Source organism: Struthio camelus, chromosome 8, assembly GCF_040807025.1.
Source record: "Struthio camelus isolate bStrCam1 chromosome 8, bStrCam1.hap1, whole genome shotgun sequence".
NCBI lineage: Eukaryota > Metazoa > Chordata > Aves > Struthioniformes > Struthionidae > Struthio > Struthio camelus.
The window spans coordinates 14,495,585-14,512,318 of NC_090949.1; the positions used below are offsets into that span (position 1 = coordinate 14,495,585).

The 16,734-nt window shown below is 38.2% G+C and overlaps 1 long non-coding RNA gene across 2 annotated transcripts in view; it reads left to right on the forward strand.

Annotated features, from left to right (window-relative positions):
- Positions 1 to 14,288, forward strand: part of LOC104140822 (uncharacterized) — a 239,412-nt gene extending 225,124 nt beyond the window's left edge. Inside the window, exon 4 of one of the 2 annotated variants that reach the window (XR_011142479.1) lies at positions 11,733 to 14,288. This is a non-coding gene — a long non-coding RNA (uncharacterized lncRNA). The remainder of the gene's footprint in view (positions 1 to 11,732) is intronic. The other variant, XR_693400.2, reaches the window with a different exon arrangement.
- Positions 14,289 to 16,734: the final 2,446 nt, after the last annotated feature.

Consider the following 16,734-nt stretch of genomic DNA (forward strand, 5'->3'; position numbering starts at 1 on the left):
GGTGATGATACAAAAACTGTGACCAAGAATAAGTACATGGAAATAAGCGTGGACTTTTTCAAATTCTCTGTCTCTCTGTCCTATTTCCAGTATGCAGCAGGAATGGCTGTGCTGATCATTAAGAGGTCGGTGACAGCCTCCACCTCTGTGTTTGTAAAGAAAAACTGTCGTAAGCAAGACCATCACAATATTCACGTCTTTCTAATGCCCTTTTCTGAGTTGAAGGGTCAACTTCCTGGTAAGAGAGAGGTAAGATAACTCTGGAGAGAGACAGAGTCAGCTTTTTGTTGATTCAACAAACATAAGACACACAGTCCTCTCTCTGCTGTCTAAGCATGGATAAAAGGTATTCTCTTTTAGATTAGCCTTAATAGGCCTAGAACCATTTCTTCTTTTCAAAGTAGTGTGTACATTGCATATACTGTTTTTGCACAGGATCATAGAATAGTTGAGGCTGGAAGGGACCTCTGGAGATCTTCTAGTCCAACTCTAGTCCTGCTCAAGCAGAGTCACCCACAGTGCGTTGCTCAGGGCTGGCTTCTGGTGCAGCTGGTGGCAAGTTTGCTTAAGCAGAGCAGTCCACGAATGTGCCTGTACTGCAGTAGTGACTAAAGCCACATGTCTACATGGAGCTGTGCGGGCTTCCTGGCAAGGTTTCCATTGGCTTGGAAATCTTCATGGTCCCTGCAGGGAGCTGCAGGGTCCACATTCATCTGAGAATCAAGATAGGGGGACTTTTTAGTGATTGAAGTGAGCGTATAATGGTGGCAGCAGAAATGAGACTGCAGTGGGTCAAGATAAATACCTGTAGAGAGGGAATAGCTTTCAAGGGGGAATTTTTAAATGGTGTCCAACATTGCGTGCGTGAAGGCAGAGTGGCACGGGCTAGAAGAGCCATGAGCGCTGAAAACAAAGGCAGCATAAATGGCAATAGAGAGGGCTAAGAGTTAAAGAAAGCAACAGCAGTAGGACAAAGGGATGGGAGAAGAGATGATTTCTATTTGGCATCCATTTTTTCCCTGAAACAAACAGATGATGTATCTGTTGAGAAAGCATTAATTTATACTCCAGGGATTACTGCTAAGTGATAACATATGCCCATGATGATGCCAGTCTATCTCCAACATCTTCTTTTCTGTAGAACAAGAACCGTAATTCATTGTTTTTACTGTATTTACTTGACATTTTGGAATATATTGTAGATAATGAGTTGTGAACAAGGAATGCTCAGCATGTTGAAGACAACGAAGTTTAAGGTCAGCCACTCACCAGGAAACATTTTATTTTGCATTTGCCATAACTATTTCTTGCCATAGACAGATACTAAAAGATATCTACAAATAGCCTCAAAATAATGAGGAACTGAGAATGCTGAAAATATATAGCCAATTCAAAAGGTTTGTGTCTGAACAATGTGTTTTACATATGTGTCATTGCAGTTTTTTCCACACAAGTCATTTTTTTGGACAGAATGATTGACCTCTACTACAGAAGATGGGTTTTAAATGTAGATCAGCTTTATATGCCACTTCTGGTGTAAAATGCAGTTATTAGTTATCCCTAACAAGCTATAAGGCGATGGATGTGCTGAACTGGAAGGAGCCTCTTATGTCATCAGGCCTAGTCCCCTAATACTGATGACTCCATGTCATGTAATTCCTTTCATTAATTTAGTGAGTTTTGTTAAAAGCAGTTAGGATTTTTTTTTAATCCCTCCTTTCCCACTGGAAAACCATGCTGGACATCATTGTTCAAATGGTTAGGATTTTTCTCATTTCTAGTATAAAATTATTCATGGTCAGCTCATACCTGTTTTTTCATTGCGCCAGTATTGTCCTTTAGCTCTTCTTCCTCTGAATTGTATATCCCTTGGCTCTACTTGTAACAATTATTTTGTTTAGATGTAAAGAAAATGCACATAAAAAACCCCAAAACTCTCTTGTCAGCTCTTCCATTTTCCTCCTCAATCTAGGGGTCCTTTTCTGTACCAATTCTAGTTTAAGTGACTCTTTCTTTTTGTTAGACTTTGTATCTTCCCAAAAGAAGAGGAAGAAGGAAGGAAGTTGTGAGTTACTGCTTTCATAATGCCTAACTCATCCTGGGCCTCTCAGAGACTCTTAACATAACATATGCTCTGCCTACTGTAAACGTATAATGAAAGATTCACCTAGTAAATTGTGATGTGCCTCAGTAGGTGAGGAACACCAGCTAAAAGTTAAACTGACCTGGGAGGTGCAATTTGTTAGCAGAAGAAATTTTTTTGAAAAATTTCCTTTTTACAAAGTGCAAATTCACAAATGATCATCTGATGTTGGCATGCTCCTGTGTTCCTAATCTGAGCCTAAGCTTGCATAGTGGTATCAATGAATCAGCCTCTTCACCAGTGATTCCTTTAAAGATACTCAACCCCATATTAGTGTCTCTGTCCTCAGGTGTTTGTATCTTTTTACTGGTTTACAGCGGCACCAACTGTACAACTCTCAGCACTAAGAAATGTGTGAGATGCACTGAAGAGATGTATGGAGAATGCTCCCGCACAAGTATTGCTGCCTTCCTTGCCTTACTGTAGAGTATCTAGCCAAGTTTAAGGTCTATTTTGTATTTTACAAAGCCACCAAAAGAAAGCATGAGCTTGCAGGACTGTAGGGTGCTTCATAAAGTGGCTTGTGAAGTTTTGGGAGCTTTACAGGGGTTCTGAGGAGAAAAGTACCTAGTTCAATTTGGCTCAACGCTAACTGTGTCAGTGGTACCTGGAATAAGTAGAGAAATTGTGGTTAAAGTGTTGTGTGTGAGTGTTTATTTTTAATTAATACCTTGCTTCTCTGTCACGTTTACTAGGTATAAATTGTTAACTTGTCTCTTTCCTTCGAAATGAGTCCCCGTGACTATTTGTTCCTCTCAAGATATTCAGCAGTTTAAATGTACTCTCTTTTGAGCTTGGTACTAACATTAGAAGCTTTTAGTTTATAGTCTGACTTTTCGAGAAATACGTGAGCAGGGTAATTCAACAAAGGTGGACAGTATATGGGATCTAAAAACATGGTTGTTTCTGATATTATGCAGACTGTGTAAGACCGCACCCAAAAAGCAAAATGTGTTTTTTGACTCAGTTTCCCTGTGGTCTAGGCCATTCTTTGGACAGGGTTTGTCCAGAGACAGTTTCCCTCTGCCCAACTGCTGCCGGAGCGGGCAGGGGAGTCTTTGTCCCTGATCCTCAGTTCACTAGTGCTCTGCTCCTTGCTGTGGAAATGTTGCTATGCTCCCTTCCTTCTTCTCCCTGAACCACAGCTGTGCGATTTCTGAAACTTCCCCTCTGAATCCATTTTAAACTTTCTTGTTTTAACCGTTCCAAGAAATTCTTGTGGCTCCGAGGCAGGATGAGGTATCTTACCCGAGATACCCGAGGTATCTCGGTCAGCCTGGCTTCAGATGGCCACTGAGAGGGACTGTCAAAGCTAATGCTGTATGCACGCGTACAAAGCTGCTCGCTGTTTCTCTGTACGCTGGGCTATGCGTGCTGCTCTGTCGTCACCCTGAAGGCTGTGTGCAGCTGTGGCAGACCTTTGATGTTCTTGCGCTCTTGTCACTGTATCACAGTAAGTATTCTCCGTTGGCCCTAGGCTTGTTGACAAAACTGAAAAGTACAGCACAGTTCTGGTATCCGTTCTTTATGGTTACAGCCTCGTACCATCAGTCAGAACTCACAGGTCGCACATGCGTGGGTTTCCAATCCACCATTCATGGCTGAATCCAGAGAAAGGCATAGCTTTATCGCAGAAAATAAGCTGGTAAGTAAAAAAGCAATTAATGAATACAAAGAATAGATTACATTAGGAAATGATCCTTCATTCTGCAGTAAAGCACCCCAGCATTGAAGATTATTTGATGAAAACTCTACACTAGCGCAAATTATATTACTAAGCCCTTTCTTCTTCCACTGGACATAAGGAAAGTTGAAATAGTAACATTAAGAAAACCTAAAAGTCACCCTTTTTGTTTTAAAAGCCACATCCTTAAGAGATAATGTTTAACTCATCACTTACCTCTCAACTCTCCTCTCCCCCCCTTCCTTTTTTTTTTTTTTTTAACAGATTGTGCCATTGTATTTGATATCTAATGGAAATGTTTCTAGCTTAAATCAGAGTACACAATGCCAATGGTATTTAATTGCAAAAGATTTTGATTCTGTATAAACATTAATTTAGTAATGTAAGGCAGCTGTGAATGGTATAAAGTAATTTTCTGAGTAGGAATAATTGATGTAAAGTGGATTTTAATCATAATTAACTTGTTTTCTGGAAAAATACCTCCTCAAATGCTATGAAGTAATGTCAGTCCCATTATTATGGGATACTCCTGCCAGGTTTGTACAAGGGAGTTCCATTAAACTATAAGATATATATTCTGCTAGATGGGGTTTAGGAAGTGCCGCTCTTGAGTCTGCTATGGCAGTTAATCAAATCATTCTCATGGACCAGACACTTGCTTCCGTAGGGAATCTGTGTGTTCAATGGAAGAACAATGCAATCTGCTGCAGGTCAAAAAATCAACAGGCTTCATTACACCCCACCCCGCTTAATGTTCTATTTAGCACCCATTTCATGGACTTTTCAACAATTGTACAGACTTTTCACTGTTGGGGATTTTTTAAATTCATTTAGAGAGACTTGAACTTGAACGGATTAATTTCTCCATGTTTTCACAGTTAGAAGAAAGAAGTGACGTTGTTAAAACCTGAGCTTATAGTTATTGTTGTATATGCATTTTCGATGACTTTCATATACCTGATTTGCTGTTGACTTTACATTCCAGTGAGCAGTTTAGCAAGGAGCCTTTCAATTTGTACTTCTAATGCTGTCACTGATCCTGTTGTAACTTACTCTGCCACCTGATGTACTGCAGATTGATCACACTGAAAAGGTGGAATACTTACAAACCTTATTGATATCACTCTAAGAGTCTATTAACTGAACCACTTACTTCCCAACTAGGATTTAATTAACTAGGATTGAGATAATGCCAACCATTATCTCAAACCAAACCTAAGTTTAATGGGCTTTCTGGAATAAAAATATGTAAGATTCAGCCAAAAATCAAAAAATAAAACAGAAACTGAAATTTTAAATATAGTATGTTCTTAATTGAGACTACTGTGCATTTCTGGCATGATAAGAATGGATGAAAGTATTTATTTAGTGAATAGTATATAGGCAAAATTTAATTTTGAAAAAATCGCACTTCCAACTACTTTACAATTAATCATTTAAATTAAGTTAATGAATTTAAAACTCTGAGTCCTCAAATTTGTTGAAATACAAGTTTTCAGCTTTAAATCAGGCATTTTAGAGGAATTTTTTGAAGTATAAGGAAAAACAATGACTTTTTAGAGAAGCATGGCAGACGCTTTTGCTTTTGTATTTGATTAACTTACTATACATCTTCCTCTGAGTTTCTCTATTTTCTTCCTTTTCCCATTCATAGAGAGACATGTTAGGTGATAAATTTTAAAAACAATTTTTCAGGAAATTGAAAATTGACATAATTTACACTCTTACTCCTGTTGATTAATATCTCTGTATATTAACCTGTCTCAGAGTTTGATTCTGATGGTTGATGTTCCCAAGAATGGCATGAAAATATGATGCTATTCCTCAGCAGTGCAAACACTGTGGTTATCAGAACAGCTGTTGTTACCAGTGAATCGATTGGAACTTCTGTGCGTAGAGGTTCTTTTGGATATTAATTCTTCTGCTTTAAGTGATGTCGTTATGTTAATGATATGAATTCTTCAACTTCCAGATTTGTTCAGTTAGAATATGGCTTATTAACTGAAGGAAGCAGCTCCTAGCATCCTTTAGAGAAAAATGAAGCTACTTTCAGCTGAAAACAGTTCATACCTATTCATTTACTGTTGTATGACACTGTTACTACTCTTATACCTCTTTTTTGATGCATGAGACCTGGATTTTATTTCAGCTAGCCATTAAGTCAATGGTACATTAAAATGTGTAATTTCTCCTAGAATGTATTATTTGATAGTGTCTCATGAGAAGAAAAGTCATTTTTATCACTTTTGAAATAAAAAACCCATAAAAAGATAATACTGCTTTGTGCTGCATTAGTAGGGGTTATTAAATACATGTGTCTGTAACTAGATTTTAGACTGATGGTCACTCAACAGTACATGTAGCTTTGGAGCCACTTGCATGTGAAGAGGTTGGCTGTAGGCCTGCCCTGAACGTCCTGGTTTCTTTGATGCTCTTTCATTTGTCTGGAAAGCCCAGAGTAATAAGCTTTTCATGTGTGGTTTCAGCTTTGTTTCTGAAAGAAACTAGGTTTTTGCAGTCATGTTTCAATGCGTATAAGTATCTATTAATTCCTTCCTAGTAACTTTTCTGAACCTATTCAACAGTTTCATTTGACCTGCAAGGTCAACTTGTCAACTTCAGTCAACTGAAATCTTAGAGACATGATGTTCTTACAAATTTACAAAAATTAAGTCCTTTTCTTTTATGGTCTCTCCCATGCCTAGCAGAGGCAGGTGTGTAACATTTGCACTTGCTGGATTTTCATTAGCTGCTGGAGTGCCACCACCTAAGAGGGTCCCTTTTCCCCCACCCAGGATTTAGTGGGTCAGTTTTGGTCTTTTCAAAGACTCGGGCTCGCAGTTGTGAAACCAGATAACAGCACATACAGAAGAAAGCTTTGATTTTGCAAATCACTCTCATGCCTGTATTTCATTACTGTACAAGTCTTCTTTACTGTTACTTCTTATTGTATATGGATGCTTTAAGAAGTGTTGAGTGATTTGATTGCCACCTGACCAAAGTTCCCTCATGTCCTTTAATGTAGTAAAAGGAAAAACTGTGCTCTCTACTGATTATACACCTAAAAATATTTACTGTGGATGAATTTTAATCTAAGCGGATCTGCTTTGTATTGCTGTACTATGCCTCTTTCTGAGGCTGTTTTGTGAACATATGAATATGTACCCCTGCAGGATTTAATACGTATAGTTTGTGGTAGCATTTCCTAATGAAGCTAGACTATAAGGAATGCCTTTTTCTAGACTGGCAAACATTAACATTGTAGGCTTTCAAGATTGATACCCCAGAGTACTAACTGTTATCCAGTGAATTGCTAAGCAGGTTAAATAATGCAAGGTCACTGCGGTGTTCTTTTTGTTGTGGGAAAGCTGCTTTTAAAAGGTCATTTTGTCCTGCTTTGTGTGCCAAATGGAGGATCTACCTTTACACACACACACACGTCTCTCTATATATTTATATATGTATGTATACATATTTTTTTATATATATATATAAAATCACAAGTATTTATAATATATAAATACAAGGTAAGTGTATATTTTGTAAATATATCTAATTTATATTTTCATTTATATAGATTTATATGTTATAATTTATTCATACATATGTTTAATATGTAGATTTTATATATTATGTTTGTGTTTATATATGTGTCATGTATGCCTTTATGTATGTCTATATATGTTTTTCCCCTTTGATACTGGACTAAAGGAAAACCTTTTCAAAACTTCCTGCCTTCCTCACTGTGTGTTTTGTCCAAACTGTGTCTTGCTCAGGGTAAAGCAGAGACTGTTCTCAATTCCTGTGCATGGACCACACTAACAATTTAGAAGGAGGTAAAGGAAAGATCGACCTTTTCAGCTATTGACAGCCAGACACCAGTTCATTGAAAACAAAATATGCAGTGTATATGGCTGCCAAATTCTTCAAAGACTTGTTATAAATTTGGACAAGTTTTCATAATGATAGTCGTAAAGTTGAATTTCTCCACCAAATATCCTGGCCTTGATTAATGTTAATTCAAGAATGTAATAAAATGTAGTTCTTTTTCATAGAGGTAAATGTTCTATTTTTTCCTTAGTCTTGTTTTTCTAAATTTCAATGGAAAACATTCAGTTAAAATCAGTTTGAGGTAGACTTTCAGAATGTGGTATTTCTCTCCAAACAATTAAAAACTGAGCAAAATTAATAACTGAGAATCTTCATAAATGGAAGTAGTTTGGTACCCTTAACTGTAGTAAATCATTTATTAAGGACAGTGTTTTCAGTGTCTACATAAAAATCTGGAAAGAATCTCGTAATTAGTACAGATGTCTTTTAGATGCAAAACTTGTTGCAAGACCATATTTTTTCCACTTTGGATTTCAATCCAAATTCTTTATTTAGTGGAGCTCAGACTTCTGTCCTTGTAAAAGCCATCATAAACTGAACTCAATTCCATGCCTTTCAAAGTTTTATAGCTCCTTGATCTGAATTCATTCTTTTCCTGCTGCGTAATGAGCACGCATAATCAAAGGACAGGGAAACTGCCTGGATTCTTGAAGAACTATTCTTGCCCTAGCTTTAATGTACTTTGAAATGTTTACCAGAATGTCCTCCTGCGATCCTCTCTTTTCTTTTTCCGAAGAAAGGCTGTTAAGCAAGTATTCCTTTAAAAAAAAAAAAAAAAAAAAAAAAGATACCTCTTTCCCTGAATGACCTTGTAAAATCTAGGTCTGCATGAAGTGTCTTTCTGTTTGACAGCTTTCCTTTCAGAGGAAGTTCAGTATGCTGTAGAAAGGACATGGTATTTGCAGTTGCATAGTCTTTTTAGAGATGCTAAAAATGTGGCAGAAATGAAGAGCTGCTGAAATGAGAAAACTCTCTCCCTTGGGGCATTTAGGTTCTCCTGTCTAAAAGTCAGTGGGAACTATACCTTTGGAAGAGTTAAGGAGAAAAAAAGAAAATAACCAGAAAAACATGTGCTCTGTTTTAGCCATGCGGACTTCCTTTCCAAGAAACCAGTCTAAAAGAAATTATCAAAAGTCAGAACGCTCTGCACTGAAATGCTACTACTTCTTGATATGCCTTGGCTATGTAAAATGTCTGATTTTCTGATATGGACTTATGTTTGTGTATTTAACTTGATGATAGATAGTGAGGAGTAAAAAGCAGTATCTAGACTTGTGTGAAGTTAAGGACTGGACTGACTTTAAGGATGCAGTTTGGACCTGGGCCCTTCATTTAGGAATTAAAGAACAAAACTGAAAGGACAAATTTGATTCTCCCCATTCTCCCTTTTCCCCCCTGCATTTTTTCAACTATGCCTTCCCAAAAGTTAGACGATTTGGTGAGCCAGTTTTAGCCTGTGCCTGACTGACTGAAGAAATACTGGTTTCTTAATTATGTCAAGTTGCTATGCTCAAACACAGCTCTTGCTGTGGAACTAGAAATGTGTATAGGTTGAACAGTGTCTGTCTTTTTGTCACTTTCTGAGGTACAAACATTTTGCAGGAACACAGCAGATATGAAAAAGGTCCAGAAAAAATGGGAATTGGGAGAATAATATTCTGACAACCTCTATGTTTTTTGCCCTTACTTCCAAAACTAATGTACTTCTGGTGGCCTGGCAGCTACAGAGCAAATCTACGTTGATTAGGCGGGTGATTCCCAGAACAGGAGAATAACCTAATGGAGTAGCCCAAAGCCCTTCATGCTAAATGGACACACAGGCAGATTTTGAGTGATTTGTTGCCTTCTTCTTTATCATTGTGCTAATAATCTGGGTAGCAGGACGCTTGTGCGCTGGGTGGGTTCCTGTTTCCTGCTGACTTTAAAACTCAAACACTGTGCTGGCAGCTCCTGGGGAGCTGCAATTGGCACAGTTAAGCTGCGGCTGCAGCATTTCCCAAGTTTTGTGGCTGCCTGCTGCATTAATTTTCAGCATTCTTTCGACAAGTTTTTATTTAATGTGCAAGTTGCACTGTTAAGAAGAGAGTGGACTAAATTCAGCTCCCCAGCTGAGGAAGATGAGGGACAAAATATGATCCACAAAAGTAAATTCCTGAAGCTATGCTCCTGTGGGAGAACATTTTTCTGAGGAAGTGGATTTTTATTGTTTAACTTTGGAAAAGGGGAAAGGGTTCAGACATACCAGAGTTACTTTTGCTTAAACATGGAAAGCAAGCCGGGGAAAAAAGCTGCTCCCCCCCCCCCCACACCCCCTTTCTCAACTTTATTCGTCCCTGTGGCTTTACGAGTGTTTTCATCACTGATGAAGTTATGCAAACTTATTGCTGGAGGTAGAATAAATTTCTTTTGCTTTCAGTGAAAGTGCAGCTCACCAATTTTCTCCCCATATTTGTCTGCAGTTGGTATTAGCACATCAGGATATTAGGAGAGCAAACAGTGCCATCGGCTGTAGTGGCCCTCGGGCTCATTCTTCGCAGTTTATCCCGTGGCTGATGCAGCTCAGCCACCGCTGAGTGCTACAGTGACCACATCTGTGAGCAGATGCGCTAGCTAAAGCAGTGGGAAAATTGCATCATGATGTGGTTGAAACCAAAATAAAAATCAAGCTCAACTGGTAATGGAAAGCAGGTTTTAAGGCACATGGTTGAGTGGATACTAGTGTTTTAAATTGTCTATGCTCTTCTGGCAGTAGTTCTGAAAAGACTGAGTGCTTGGAACAGAAGCTTTGTCATGTGACTTTATTATTGAAAATAAAGTAATATTATTTTGTGCATTACTTGAGTTTGTATAAATGTTGATTGTTACATGTTCACAGTTTTGCCTCTGTGTACATATGTATGGTATATAAATATACATGCACACCTGTGGCATAAATGTACATGCATGCATGCAAGCTTTACGTATAAATTCCAAGCACCCAAGGAAAGTGAGTAACCCAACTTTTAAGGATTAATTTGCTATGAGCCATTCACTCAGCTCCAACCAGCTGAAAGCAGAGCTTGGCAAGCAAAGTCCATAACCACACAACATTGAGCTACAGTGCAATTCACATAGCACTGAGATCAGCCAGACAGCGCTCATGTAGCTTGAGCCTGAGCCAAGGCATGGCGGGCAAAAAATAACCCTGGATGATTCAGTGTGTAACTCCTAAGTCATTGCTGAGGATGCACGTTATTTTTAGTCAATTGTTAATAGAATGTTTCTGGTCTGGATCACCCAAGGGAAGGTCTGTGCTGCTCTGCTCCCCACTGTGCATGGTGGTAGCACATGTGGCTGAACCTATATCCAGCCCTATGTTGATAGCGTTTACATTTGGCTAATCATTTGCCTTTCTTTTTTGCACACCTTAGATCATACTCACTGTCTTCTATGCTTACAATTGAAATGTGGGTAAAGTTAAGATATGTACGGCATGCGGGGAGATTTTATCGTTCTCTGGATGTGTATGTAACTTTTGTTGCACTATGCAATGAATATATGCTATTTATTAACTAGTAATAAAAGAGAGCCATCTCACATTCTGCTGAGATTTGGTGCAAGATTTTCTTCTCATTCAGACTTTATTTCCAAAATAAGCAACCTATATCCATATTTTAGTCAGACTTGTTAGTAGTTTAGGTGTTGAAAACATCATTGTTTAATGCATAGGAGAAACATTTGCGGTAGGATAAAGAGATTTTACGCTGGTTACATTCTATATGTGTCTATAACTATAACTTAGATATCTCTCAAATGCTGATTTAGAATGAGACAGTCTGCAGTCCTCTTCCTAACAATTTATCCTCTCTGATATCAAAGTAACTACTAAAGCGAGTCAAGAGCTGTTTTCTTAGATATCCGTAGCAGAGTTGTTTTCAGATCTGATTATCTTTGCTGAGTGGAAAGTTAAAAGCTGAAAGAACACTTTTTGTCTTAAGAAGGTTTGGTTCTAATAGTTGATTTTATTATTTACAGGTGTACATGTGCTGTTGACTTGCTGATGCAGTGGAGCTTTCAAAGAGGAGTCACAAGCTGACACCAAGGCATGTGATTGTTTCTTGCATCAGAAAGACAATACAGTATTTTGCTTTCAGCAAGGACGCATGGTGGATGGAGATGATGACCCCACGGTGTGTAACCCAGCCACCGCGATGGCCTGGGCACTGGGAGGTAGCAGTGGATTCTGCCTGCGCAACTGGAAACTGCTGTCAAAAACTGATATAGGTATGGCAAGTGCTCACAGTGGAGCCGAAGACACGCTTCTCATACCTTATTAACTACACCAGCACTTCCGCTCTTTCGTTATCTCTACATAAAGTGAAAAGCAGTTCCCTGACTCATCCTTAGCTTGGGACGTTCAGGCAAAGGGCAGGAGCTTTTGAGTGTAGAAGGAAAAGGTTTGAGCTGGGTGGCGTGGGCCTAGCCCTGTTTTATTCTCAGGAGGAGTGCCTTCAGAAGAAAATCTTCTAACGTCAGTAAGATTTTACTGCTGTGCCCTTTGTTTTTCATAAGCAAGTACTAGGACATGCTTATATTCGAAATATATTGTGCAGTGTGCACTGAGTAGTCTTGTACAGCTTGCTGAGATCTAGAAGAATAAATATCTGAAAAGGAAACCATGTTGAATTGGGAGTTTTTCTCTATTCTTACACACTAAATGCCAATAACGCAAAATAAGCCTTTGTATTGATGCTAATTACATGTGGTTCAAGTAGACAAGCAAGCAAGCAAGGCTTAATGAGGAATTTGTAGTGGTCTGGGAATGTGCTCAGTTGGTATCTTTTTCAGCCTCCCTACAATGTAACAAGTGTGTACAGCAAGTCTACCTTAAAGCCTAAAGAACTATTCCTCTAGAAACATAAATATTAATCTCAGGGCATTCTGGGATGTTCAGAGTCATTCAGTGTATCTGGAATATGTGGTTCACAATTTTTAGTTACACAAAAAGAAATGAAAACATCAGTATGCTGTAGAAGGTTTGATTAGCCTGGATTTCTCACTTATTTAGTTCGTTTTTTCAAGGAGATCATCTTGTGGGGCGGGGAGATGATTCAGACACTGAAATTGATGAAATTTCAGATTTAGTGTAGTTCCCCTTTGGTTATTCTGTGTTTACTGAAAAACACCTTGATGTTTTCTATTGACTCTGTCTGTTAGATGACTTCTCTCGATGTGTGGACTGTGACCTGTTCCCACCACTTAAGTTCACCGAGTACTCTTTAACTTGGAGATACTGGTATTTGTTGAGTATTTTTACACTCCGCTCCACTCCTGTTTTACCTCTCCACTTCTGAAGGCTACAGTCCTATGTCTTGAACTTTCTTTTGTGTTAAAATTTGATTTGCATCATCAGTTTTACAGCAGCATTGCTAACTGTTGCAGAAGTCTCAGTATGTGTGGTTATTCTATACGGACCCCACATGTTTTCGTATTCGCACATCGCGTGTTTTCGTTGTCCTAGAATGAGACTCAGGACACCAAACACTTGTGATCTCTGTACTAAGCTATTATGGAAATTAGGAAGCATAATTATCTCTTGGTCAGCAAGCAATTTGGTACAATTTGTTCAGAGGACACATTTGAATCCTTATGTAGAAATCAGCATCAACGAAGGCTAAAACTCTGAGTTACAGTCACTTTTGGTGGTGTTAAAAAGCCCTTTTTAATGATTTTCTTATGCTTCAGCTACCCTACTTCAATTACATTTTCTAATGCCAGTTATGCATTGAACGGGGATCCAGGATTTCTCCTTTCACATGCTAACTGGAAATCAAACATATTCGTCTCTCAAGGACTGAGAGGTTGATGGAATTGACAGAGTATTGTCTTCATACTGATACTTACATTTCTACCTTTTTATGAAAGGTTATTCTGCCAGGTCTGCAAAACTTTGTAAAGTCTGTATTTCAAATCTTGTCCGCTTCGTGTATCCACTGGCCTTAAATCTGTCTCTAAATTCCAGTAATGTGAGTATGAAAGTGGGAAACCACATGTTATTCTCCCCAATGTTTATCTTCTGCCTGCTTGGTAATATGATATTTATTTGAAATATGAAGGAGAAATTGAAATATGACTGGAGAAATTTATAGGCTGTGTTCGTTTATGTCATTTGATGAGATTTTTGGTGAACTCTGCCTCCTTGTGGATACTCTCTAGCAGCATTTTGAAGGAAGGATGTAGCATGTATGTTTCAATTTCAGGTCCTGTTTTAGCATCTTCAAAACGTCTGTGAAAGCAGACTAATGGATAGTATCAAGGGAACCTGAAGGGCATTGAAAATAAATATTTATGAACATCAGACAGAAGACTCTCTCATCAATCTTATCCAAGAGAGAAAGCGCCATATACTGATGCATATTTGGAAAACAATTTTGTTCAAAAAATATTCCTAAAGACTCCAATCTAGAACTTGTTTGACTAAATGTGTATCTTTTCAATGACTTTGGGGTTTGTTTATCCTCCAGGTTTTTTTCTTAATGGAACCCGTGACTAGTAACTTGCTTTCTTCCCACATAAAGTTCAGATTGAACCAATTCTGGAGAAACTGAGTCTTGTGTCTTTGAACTTTGTTGGCAAATTTCATGAATGATGATTCATTATCTGATCTGCAAGCATGGCAAAAGTGGAGTAGCAATTTTGGAAAGTGTTTATAATATAGAATAAGGGAACAAATAATTTCAGAAGTTTAAACCCTTTTCCATTTCTGTTGTCAGTACTCTTTTCATGTAGGCTAAGAACCATTGCTTTTAAGTTGCTTTAGTGCTTTAGTTTTTGTGCATTGCACAGAAATAATGGGAGACATTTGTTTTAGTGGAAATCATCTGCCTGGCATTTCAAGCAGTGCTATTTATCTGTGCCTTGTTACATGTTACCAGGAGAGGTTTATACAGCTGAATGAGAAACTGATTAGGTTTATGCTCCCTTGTGCAGAATAGCTGGCTCTGTAGTTAAATTTGCATGCCCTGCACCTTCATGGAATCTATGATTTTACTAAGCATACTTTGCTGCTGAAAGTTTTCTGAGAGACTGAATTATTTCTGAATGCTCAAGTAACTGGAAAAGGAAGATTGGTCTCCTTATAAAGTAAATGTTTATATTTAGTCCGTAAGCCACCTTATGTGTTATCTTTCACACAAAAAAAAATGAAACCTACCTCTTGTTGCCAGCTGTTCTCCCAGACATACTAACATTGACCTACAGGGAATCCTCACTTTATCCCTTTAGGTAGCCTGCGTAAAGTTCGGCTGTGTTGAAGACCTGATTTCCACAGCAGCACAACTGCTATTTCTCTAGAATAAGTTACACTCCACAGAAGGCAAAAGAAGACAAATCATCCCTCTCTGGATGAAAGTGCTGTAGTGCTTCTTTTGGTGTCTCAGCTTTGCAGTCTGTCATCTCATATGGGCATGGGAGGATTTCTTCTCTATTTTTTAACTGAATTCGTTTGAAGCAACTTATCCTGGGTTTTGCAAGTGATTTGTAATATATGGTTTATTTTCTTGAAAAGTTGGCTTGAGTAAATGAATGTGCTAAACCTTCCTGGGGTTTGAGGCTACTGCTCGCATAGTGCATCCAGAGCTATTTTTGTGTTCTCTAGCATGTACGCTGTGATGCCTGGCCAGTGAAAAGTTGAATCTGCTTGAGGAACTGCCTTTTTATACAAGATAAGGTAAGGGCTTTGTGTCATGGCTGAGACTGTACTTAGTTGTCTAGAGGTTTACAAAGAGGGTTTGTGTATTTGCTTGTTATCTTGAATTTGCCTGTCCTTCCAATCAAATAGATGAGTGAAAAAGAAATGAGTGGGATATGATGCTGAAGAGCTATTTTGATCTGATCAGTAATCTAATGGAAGACTATCGTGCATCATTTTGGAAAGCCTCCAGTTGACTCTAGTTACAACTACCTGCAATTGGGACAAAAAATATTGCTCAATTAGATAAAGGCTGAGTTTTGAATTAATTATTCAGTGTTATCTTGCAGAATTGGAATTTGTCCACCAGGGCTCCCTGGCAGTGGCCCCTATTTACACATCTTACACTCAAAAGAACTTGTAACTGAATTCAGCACAGTTGCTTCCAAAAGAGATGTGGCATATATCTATTCTCCACTAAAAAGTGTCTTGTTGATAGCATACTGTTCTTTGTATTCTTTCTGTGCACTGGACTGAGATTTTTTCATTTCATGCATCATCATTCACAGCTTGCTGGAGTAATTCCACAAAGTCAGTACATATCCTTAATACACACAAACAGAAGAGGCAACAATTTTTGTTGTTGTTGTTTTTGAAAGCTGGACATATTTGCATATATTTAATTTTCCTTTTCACCTGCCAGTGAAGTCTATTGGAAAAAAACAAACAAACAAAAACACACGCACAGCTAGTTATTTGGAAGATTTGTAAGTTTGGACTCCATTATTACTGTGTTACAGTTTTTGGTTTTCTATATGATTTTTACCACTTCAGTTGAGACAACCCTGATATAAAAGGAGAAGTATCACATAGTCTAGCCAAAATCACCTTGACAGTACTTCCCCCGTTAAAGAGAATTAAGGCAAATAAATAATTACTTGTGACATAAATGTCCTCTTTGACTTTAATCTAGATGTGCAGATGAACCTGAATGTTCTATTCTGCTAAGTCATACTATTTATTAATGTATGGCAAGGGATGAGAACTGGTTCATAATATATGCGTATACAAATATATACACCAATACAGAGGAATATCAGGGACATTGGGTGGGGAACTGCTCTTCTGCATGCTTAACCTTAGTAGGCATTTTACCACGTGATGTAGCGTAAAACATCAAAATTTTCCTAAACTGTATAAAGCCAGTATAAAGTTGGCTTTTTAAATCTTTGTTGTGGGACATATAATGGTTTGCCCCCATAGCCAAGGTGTGTTGTGTGCTGCTCATGCTCCAAGCAGAAGCTCTGTGATGTGAAGCATCTGGCAGCAATGTTGCATTGAGGATCC